The sequence below is a fragment of the Muscardinus avellanarius genome, assembly GCF_963383645.1.
Source record: "Muscardinus avellanarius genome assembly, chromosome: 5".
Classification (NCBI taxonomy): domain Eukaryota; kingdom Metazoa; phylum Chordata; class Mammalia; order Rodentia; family Gliridae; genus Muscardinus; species Muscardinus avellanarius.
This window is the reverse complement of record NC_137790.1, coordinates 104,795,991-104,805,742: the sequence shown is the minus strand read 5'-3', so window position 1 is coordinate 104,805,742 and position 9,752 is coordinate 104,795,991. Positions and strand designations below refer to the sequence as shown.

Here is a 9,752-nt window from a genome sequence, read left to right as displayed (position 1 = left end):
GTTTACTGCCAGAATCTCTTGGGGCTGTGAAGCCGGTCAGCCACACCAGGTCAGTCATGCACTCGGGCTCTTTGCTGTGGATCTTGAGATCTGAGTATTGGATATTCTTCCACCTTGGTTCCCTTTTTTGTGTTTTCATTTGTAAATATTCACTGCTTTGTTTTTTTGTCAAGGAGCTGCCTTCTTGGTAGTTGCTTTTTGTTTGTTACACCTACCGAGATGTACTGCATCTCTCAGTCTCCATTTTCTTCCCCCCTTTCTTACATCCTTCATGCATTTATTACTTGACATTCTTTTTACAGATTCACCACCTAATTTGTTTACTTATTTTCATCAGCAAGCACTCATAGATATTCAGTGTATTCTTTAGTGTAAGTGTATATTCCAACACTATCATTATTTATTTTGTTGCTCAAACTGTTTCAGCTTTGGCCATGGGGATCCTATGTTCTTTTGCCCCCATCATTTTTTTTTTTTTTTTTGTGGTACTGGGGGTGGAACCCAGAGATTTTCTACCTCCTGGATATACTCCCAGACCTATTTTATATTTTATTTGGAAACAGGGTCTCACTAAGTTGCTGAGAGCCTCACTAAGTAGCTTAGGCTGGCTTCGAACCTGTGTGATCCTCCTGTCTCAGCCTCCCAAGCGCGGGGATTACAAGCGTGCGCCACCACGCCCAGCTTGTTGTTGTTGTTTTAATACTTCCTTCTTTACTTTTTAAAAAAATACTTCTGGGATTATATAACATGCCAAGTTCATCTTGTATTTTTCCTTTCTAACCCTAGAATCAAAGTGTTCTTATAAACAAATCCAATGGTACTTATTTACAAAGATCTTGTTGCTACTAGCCATACTGGTTGGATTGAGATTTTCTTAAGAAGCAGTGCTAGGAATGAAAGGTATATTTACTAACTCATATATACATACTGTGGTTATTCCTAAGACCACCGTCAGATTCAATGCTTTCCTAAAGGAACTCATGAACTCAGAAGTCATCATACCCTTGCTTATTACAGCAAAATAATAGAAGACAAAATAAAGCATGTTGAAATGAAGTTTAGAGGGATTAGGTCCAAACTTTCAAGTTTTCTCCCAAAGGAGTTATACAGGATGCACTTGATTTCTCTAGCAAGGAATTGTGTCAACAGTACATGTTCAAAGTGCTATGTACTAGGGAAGTTTCCTTGACTCTTGAGTCCAGAGTTTTCTTTGTAAGTCAGTTGTATAAGCAGTGAATGCCATCTCTAAAGTTCTACATCTCTCAAAGAAGTATATTTAGCATAAATCACATTAGCTGCAAAAATTCTCTAAACAAACTAGTATAAGTTAGAACATTCCAGGAGTTCCATTCCTAGGAGCAAACCAAGAGCTAGTCATGATAACCGACCCTCTGAAAATGTTCAAGATTTGAGAAGTTCAGTCCACTGAGTTAATTCTTTATTGCACACACATCTATTTTTATTTCATTCAGTTAATCTACCTACATATCAAAATAAACATGAGTTCATATTCACATCTCTGGCTAATCCAGAAATATAGATTTTCTGTTTTCCTTTTGTATATTTATAACTTTTTTCAGTGAGACACAGTGTCCTTGTCATCTATAATGTTTTTATTTAACTTTAATATATATGTAAGGTAGTTTCAGAATTGCTAACATGTACTTCTCTGAGTAATGCATTTAACACATTTACTAACATGTTCTACTCTTAGAAATACATTTGCCAAACACATTTTTATTATTTTTTGTAGTTATTTAAATCACTGCCTTTTTTCTTCACCTCCTAGTTCAGTGAAGTTGCATCATACATTTGTAATCTGATTGGATTTGTCACTGTCTGCATTCTTTCTTGGAATTTTCCAAAATATTTGTTGGTGTCATAGTATGGTGTATAGTCAAGTTTACAGCATATAGGTCTGTGGCTTTTGACAAATGTAGTCTTGCATATATCACCCAGTATAACCTTATCACTTTGAAATTCCTTTGTCTTACCCAGGCATGGTGGTTCACACCTGTATTCTCAGTACCTGCGAGGCTCACACAAGAGTATCACAGGTTTGAGGACAACCTCAGCAACATAGTTCTATAAATATTTGTGTATAGTATTTTATATGAACATAGTTTTCATTTCTTTTGAGAAAACACTTAGGAATGGGATGGCTGGATCATGTGTTTGGAAGAAACTGAAAATATTTTCCAAATAGCTGTGCAATTTTGCATGTTTTCTAGCCTTTGGATAAATGGATTCTACATTTTCACTGGCACTTAGAATTGTTAGATATTTAATTTTAGCTATTCTATTCTATGTTTAGTGATATCTCATTGTAATTTAGTTTGAATTATTCTAATAACCAGTGATGCTGAGCATCTTTTCATTTATTTACTTTTGAAGCACTTGCTCTTATTTGTTGTCTACATGTTTGTTTAATTGTTTTTTATTATTGAGTTCAAGTATTTTATTGCCTGAATGTGAGCCCTATTCCAGATATGGGCATTGCCAAGCTTCTCCTAGTCAGTGGATTGTATTTTCATTCTGAGAAAATATAACTGTCAACTGTGTCTTTTGAAAAACAGAGTTTTCACTATCCTATTTGTTTGTTTTTTTATTTATGGTCCTGGGAACTAAACTCAGGGGCATTTTAACTCTGAGCTATACCCCTAGCTCTATTTTATTTTTCTTTTGAAACAGGTCTTGCTAGGTTGATGAAAGTCTCACTAGTTGCAGAGGCTATTCTCAAATCTGTGATCCACCTGTCTGAGCCTCCCAAGTATTGGGATGACAAGAGTGTGCCACCACGCCTGGCTGGACCTGGTTTTTCTGACATGACTTTGATACACCAATGCAATCCTGTGTTTCTGATTTAATTCAGTAAGTTCCAAGGTGGTCATTTTTTATTTATCAGTTTGTTTCTTATAATTGTGCTGTGCTACTAGGGGTTAAGTTTGATTTATTAATTTTTTTATATAGGTTGCACTTCTGGTATCATAGAAATCTTTGCCTAACACAATATCACAAGGACTGTCCTCTGTGTTTTTCCAGAAGTTATATAGTATATTTTATCTATAGATCTATAATTCATTTTGAGTTATTATCTGTGTATTGTGTGAGATATGGATGCAAGCTCATATTTTGGTGTACGGTTATTCAGTTGTTCCTCACCATGTGTTGAAAGGCTCTTCTTTCTCCACTGTATTTCCTTCAAGTCTTTGTCAAACATCAGTTATCTATATATATGGGTTTACTTCCAGACCCCATTCTGCTCCCCTGATCTATATGTCTATTTCTATGCAAATGCCATGTAATTTTAATTACTATAGCTCTTTAAAAGTTCTTAAAATCAGCTAGTATTAGCCCTCTTTATTTTTCTCTATCAGAGTGGTTTTGGCTACTCTAAGTTAATTCTGAGAATCAATTTTTTAACATCTTAATAATATTGAGTTTTACCACTCATTAAAAAGATATACCTCTAAATAAGACCTAAGTCTTCTTAACTTATGGGCAGGGATATCTTACAGTTCATTATGCATATGCCCTTCACATCTTTTCATTATGCATATGCCCTTCACATCTTTTGTTAGATTTATTCCTATGTATTTTATATATTTATGCTAACAGGTTTTTTTTAAATTTATATTTCAGAGCCCATTTATAGTTTATGGAAATTTATTGACTTTTATATATCAATTTTGTATAAGTCAACCTTGCTAAGCTCACTTATTATTTCTATTAAGTTAATTTTTAAAATCACATTCTTTCTTTATGTTGCCTACAAATAATGCAGTTTTAGTTCATATTTTCCAGGATAGAGACCTATTAATTAAAGAAAACTTACTTTATTTCACTGGATATAACTTCTAGTTTAATGCTGAATAGAAATAATAAGAGTGGAATTCCTGTTTTAGTCTGGACCTTAAGGAGAAAACATTCAGTGTTTCATTATGAAATATGTATCAGATTAAAGCTATTCCCCTGTATTTCTGAGTTTTTTTTCTTTAATCAGAGATGGAGTTTGGGTTTTTCACGTGCTTTTTTCCCTGTATATATTGCTGCATTATTTTTGCAATTGATTTTTATTTTTATTTTTTATTTACTTTTTGTGGGTCTGGGGATGGAACCCAGGGGTATTCTACTTCCAAGCCACACCCTCTGCCCTATTCTTTATTCTTTATTTTGAAGTACGGTCTAAGTTGCAGCAGGCCTCATTAAGTAGCTGAGGTTGTCCATGAACCACAATTGTCCAGTCTCAGCCTTCCAAATGCTGGGATTGCAAGTGTGTGCCACCACACCCTGCTCTGCAATTGATTTTTTTTTTTTTTTTTTTTTTTTTTTTTGGTGGTACTGGGGATGGAACCTAGGGGCATTCTACTTCTGAGCTACACCCTTAGCTCAATTTTTTTATTCTTTATTTTTAAACAGTCTCACTGAGTTGCAAAGGGCCTCGCTGAGTAACTGAGGCTGGCCATGAACCCCAGTCCTCCTTTCTCAGCCTCCCAAATGCTGGGATTACAAGCATGCACCACCATGCCCAGCTGCAATCACAAAAAAAGATTCATAGGGTACTTTAAATTATGGATAGACTCATATGCCCTCAAGACCAAAGATCTGTTATCTCAAATTCCTAGATGAGGACCCCGAACCCTCCTTTGGGAACCACAAAATGTGGCCCTCAAACAAGCCTTTATTTCTGCCCCTGAATGCTGCTGTCACTAGAAAAAAACCAAAACCAAAAAACCTTCCTTTTATTTGTTTATGTTGATAAAAGGACTGCTCTTGGAGTCCTAACCTAGAAACATGGGAACAGAGACGGCCATTAGCATATCTATCCAAGCTTCTTGACCCTGTCACCAGGGTATAGCCAGAGTGTTTTCAATCAGTAGCAGCCACTGTGTTACTAACTGAGGAAATTAGAAAAATAACCTTTGATCCTGGAGTGGTGGGACAAGCTTGTAATCTTAGTATTTGAGAGGCTGAGACAGGAGGATCACAGGTTCATGACCAGCCTCAGCTACTTAGTGAGGCTTTCCACAACTTAGTGAGACTTTGTTTAAAAATAAAGAATAAAAAATAGGGCTGGGGATATAGCTTGGAGGTAGAATGCTCCTGAGTTCAATCCCCAGTACTGAAAAAAATGAAAAAACAAAAAAGAACTTTTGGGGGACAACTCCATACCAGGTTAGAGCAACTTTTAAACAAAAACAGATAAATGGCTAGCAGACTCCAGAATCCTTAACTATAAAGCTATTCTACTGGAGGGAGATGATTTAACACTGAATACAGACAGTTGCCTAAATCCAGCTTCCTTCCCAAATGGGGGTAAAGTATCTGACCCAGTTGATCATCAATATTTAGACATTATAGAAGCTCAATCCATTGTTTAACTGGACCTCAGAGAAAACTCCATTCTCACAGTTAAAAATATTTGCTGATGGTTCCTCTTAAGTGCTTAAAGTCAAAAGGCACAATATATATACTCAGTTATAGATGGAGAATGACCCATTGTTGTAGTATTGAGTAGATTGCCTAAAATTGATCAGCTCAATGTGTGAATTATTTACCCTCAATTAGGCCTTGAAGATCTTAAAGGGAAAGGAAAGAACTGTCTATACAGATTCCAAAAATGCCTTTGGGGTTGTGTATACATTTAGAAAATTCTGGATTGAGGAGGCATAATTGTGGAGATTCCTCTTTGGGACTTGGGAGGGAGAGACCTTAAATGAAGGACCCAGACAATTGCCTCTTGTGCAACTGACAATTTTATTCTCTAAAACTAGAATTTTTATACCCTTTTTCCAACTAAGTTAAATATCACTTTTTCATGGGGAAAAACAGACATTGCAATACCATGAGGAATATAAGAGATGGGGAAGGTGTCATACATCACTAAGATACGATCATCAAAGAAAACCAACAAACTTAACAAACTAAACACAGGGGAGGACAGAGTAGCCTAGTAAAGGATTAGGATAAGCTCCCTCTTTCACTGGGGGACCTTGGTGTGTGACTTCTGGAGGGGACTGGAGTTCTGCCTGGAGTCCTGGGGGAGTCTGACCTTTTGCCAGCCTCCCCCTTTTTTAATTTAATTTTTATTTTTTATAAGTGGAACATATTAAAAGTGATGTACATTTACATTGTGCTTCATGCCCTTTCCCCTCCCTTTCCCTTCCCCCCAAGTAGAGAGTGTCCAGGTTAATCATGTTGTATTTATGCTATTACACATATTTGTATGTAGCTCCTCCATTGAACAACCTAAGCTTTCTTCCTCTCCTAGCCTTCCGTTCAAGCTTTGCTGAGATTTCCCCTCCATCATCTGGAATCCCTCTGGTATTACCACTACTCCCTAGCTTGAACATATTAGAGAAAATATATGTCCCTTCTCTTTCTGTGCTTGACTAATCTCACTTAACATAATGGTTCTCTAGTTCCTTCCTTCTTCTTGCAAATGCTATTATTTTATTTTTCTTTATAGCTGAATAGAATTCCATTATGTGTATTTCCCATAATTTTGCAATCCACTCATCTGTTGATGGAGATCTAGGTTGGTTCCATATTTTGGCTCTTACAAACTGTGCTACTATGAACATGGGTATGCATATGTTAATGTGGTTCTCTGATTTCAACCCCTTTGGAAAGATACCCAGAAGTGGTATATCCGGATCAAATGGTGGATCTATTCCCAGTTTTCTAAGGAATCTCCATACTGATCTCCAGAGTGGCTGAACTACTTTGCACTCCCACCAGCAGTGTAAAAGAGTTCCTCTTTCCCCACATCCTCGCCAGCAATTGTTGTTGTTTGATTTCTTCATGTTTGCCACTCTGATTGGGGTTAGATGGAATCTCAGCATAGTTTTGATTTGCATCTCCCTGATGGCTAGTGATGTTGAACATCTTTTCATGTATCTATTGGCCATTTGTATCTCTTCTTTTGTAAAATGTCTATTCATTTCAGTTGCCCGTTTCTTGATTAGGTTGTTTGTTTTGCTAGTGTAGAATCTTTTGAGCTCTTTGTATATTCTGGATATTAGCCCCCTATCAGAGTGGTGGGCCAGCCCCCCTTTTTAACTCCTTCGGAATCTTTCATTCCTCAGGCTTTGTCCATGTCCTCCGTCACATAATTAACAGTAAAGGTCGAGATTTATATATAAGGAATTAATGATTCAGGTTTTAGAAAATTAAAATTACCAAGCTATAGTATACATCCAAGGACACCAAAGGGGTACTCCATGGAAATCAACATTAAACAACTTGGGAGGTACAAATTAGTACAGGCTTCCTCAGTTATAAATGAGTGGAGCTTCCCTAGATTGTCTGTGAGATAAGACACAGAACTAAATGATATATCACTAATCACCATCCTGCTTCTCTCTTTCCCTTATGCTAGATGAAATAAATCTCATGCTTACCCTCCCCTCCCAACATTAGGTGACAGAATATATAAAAGGACTTGTATGTTCAGTGTTTGGAGCTCAGACCTGAAACTTTGCTTACTGAACCTTCACTAGTGAATAAAGTAACCTGCATTCCACTCTGGCCACTTTCTTTTGTCTCTGGAGACCTAGCTTCCTGCAATAGACTGATTAATCTGGTGGAAGAAATTTCAAGGCAATGTAGCCTTCAGGCTGTGGCAAAAATATTGTTAGCTGTTTTCAACTGGATTTACATTGAGAATCCTGAGCAAAAGACAGAATGGAAAGATTTGAAGAACTTTCACTTTAGCCAGAAAAGAAAAATGTATAAAGTTGTAGTCAAGAGTATGGTCGCTAAAGAGATTAGTGCCACTGAAAAGAAGCCAAGTGAAGCTGCTGTCAGATGGGAGGTGCTGGCGGGTGGCCATCGCCAGGCAAGATGTGCTCACCTTCACCTCCCCAGTGGCTCTGGGACAGTGGGCTCGGGATGTGGCAGAGGCCATCCTCCTCCTCCCCAAGCCTCCTTGGTCATAGCTGGATGGGAAGCAGTGCCAGCTGCGGCAGGGTGAGCCAACATGGATGAAAAGGCCTTCATCAAGGAGCTGGACCAATGGGTCTAGCAGCTGAAGGAGTATAAGGAGCTGAACTAGAACCAAGTGTGGGTACTGTGCGAAAGGCTATGGAAATTTTAACAAAAGAATCAAATGTATAAGAGGTTAGGTGTCGCCAGGCGTGGTGGCGCATGCTTGTAATCCCTGTGTTTGGGAGGCAGAGACAGGAGGATCACGCAGGTTTGAAGCCAGGCGCACTGGCTTAAGAGACCCTGTTTCCAAAAATAAAAAAGTATGAAATAGGTCTGGGAGTGTAGCCTGGAGGTAGAAGGGCTTCCAGGAACTCCAGTACCACCACCACCAAAAAAAAAAAAAAAAAAGGTTAGGTGTCTTGTTACTGTCTGTGGAGATGTGGAGATGTACATGGCCAGTTTCATGACCTTATGGAACTCTTTAGAACCGGTGAAAAATCACCATATTTCAATTATCTCTTCATGGGTGACTGTGTAGACAGAGGCTTTATTTATTTATTTATTTATTTATTTATTTATTTATTTATTTAATGGATACTGAGGATGGAACCCAGGGGCATTGTACCTCCAAACTATACCCTTAGCCCTATTTTTTAGTCTTTTTAATTTTTGAAACAGGGTCTCACTGAGTTGTGAAGAACCTCACTAAGTAGCTGAGGCTGGCCACAAACCCACATCCTCCTGTCTCAGCCTCCCAAGTACTGGGATTACAAGAGTGCACCACCATGCCCAGCTTAGACAGAAATTAATTATTCTATGGAGACTGTGATTCTTTTAGTAGCATCAAAGGTTCATTACCCAAAATGCATTATAATACTGAGAGGTAATTATGAAAAGTGACATATTACCAAAGTATATGGCTTTTATGAAGAATGTCTACCAAAGTATGGAAATACCAATGTTTAGAAATATTTTACAGACCTATTTGACTATCTTCCATTCCTGGCTTTAGTAGATGGACAGATATTCTGCTTCCATGGCAGCTTCTCTTCATCCATAGACACAATGGATCATATAAGAGCCTGAGAGAGTTTACAAGAAGTTCCACATGAGAGCCCTGTGGTCACATCAAGATGATTGTGGTGGATGGAGTATTTCGCCACATGGCTCTGACTACACATTGGACAAGACATTTCTGAAACATTTAACCATGTCAATGGCCTCACACTGGTTTCTTTTGCTTGGAATGGAGGGATACAGTGATACCATGACTGGAATATGGTTACCATTTTCAGTGCACCTATTTACTGCTATTTTTGTGGGAACCAGGCTGCTATCATAGAACTAGATGATACTTTAAAATACTCTTTTCTTCAGTTTGATCTCGCACCTCGGCGTAGAGAATCTCATGTTACGTGATGCACCCCAGACTACTTCCTGTAAATTCCTCCTGGAAAAAATTGCCATTGTATGTGGAAGTATACCTGGATTTTTAAAATCTACATCTATATTTAAAAACAAACAAAAAAGAAACAGTAATCTATGTGTCTCTGTAACAAATTGTGATCTGTCTTGGCATTAAACTACATAATGGACCAAAATGTGCCATAATAATGATGAGCATGTAGCACAATTTGAGACTGAAATTTAGTATACTATGTTTTAGATTAGTCAGTCAGTTTTCCTGCTATATTTGTAGTAACGATTTTCCTCTGGATCATTCAAGCAAAAAAGATAACTAACTACTTCATCTACTTTTGCCCTTACTTGGAAATTTTAGTTACAGTGTTTAACTGGCATAGATTGAGTTGGAGTTTTATTTT

General features: G+C 37.6%; 1 pseudogene across 1 annotated transcript; it reads left to right on the top strand.

The window, feature by feature from the left end:
• The first annotated feature begins 7,981 nt into the window (after window positions 1-7,981).
• Window positions 7,982-9,372, top strand: LOC308262796 (serine/threonine-protein phosphatase 2A catalytic subunit beta isoform-like; annotated as a pseudogene). Its single transcript has 3 exons — window positions 7,982-8,141; window positions 8,367-8,478; window positions 8,740-9,372. The product of its transcript is annotated as a serine/threonine-protein phosphatase 2A catalytic subunit beta isoform-like (transcript).
• Window positions 9,373-9,752: the final 380 nt, after the last annotated feature.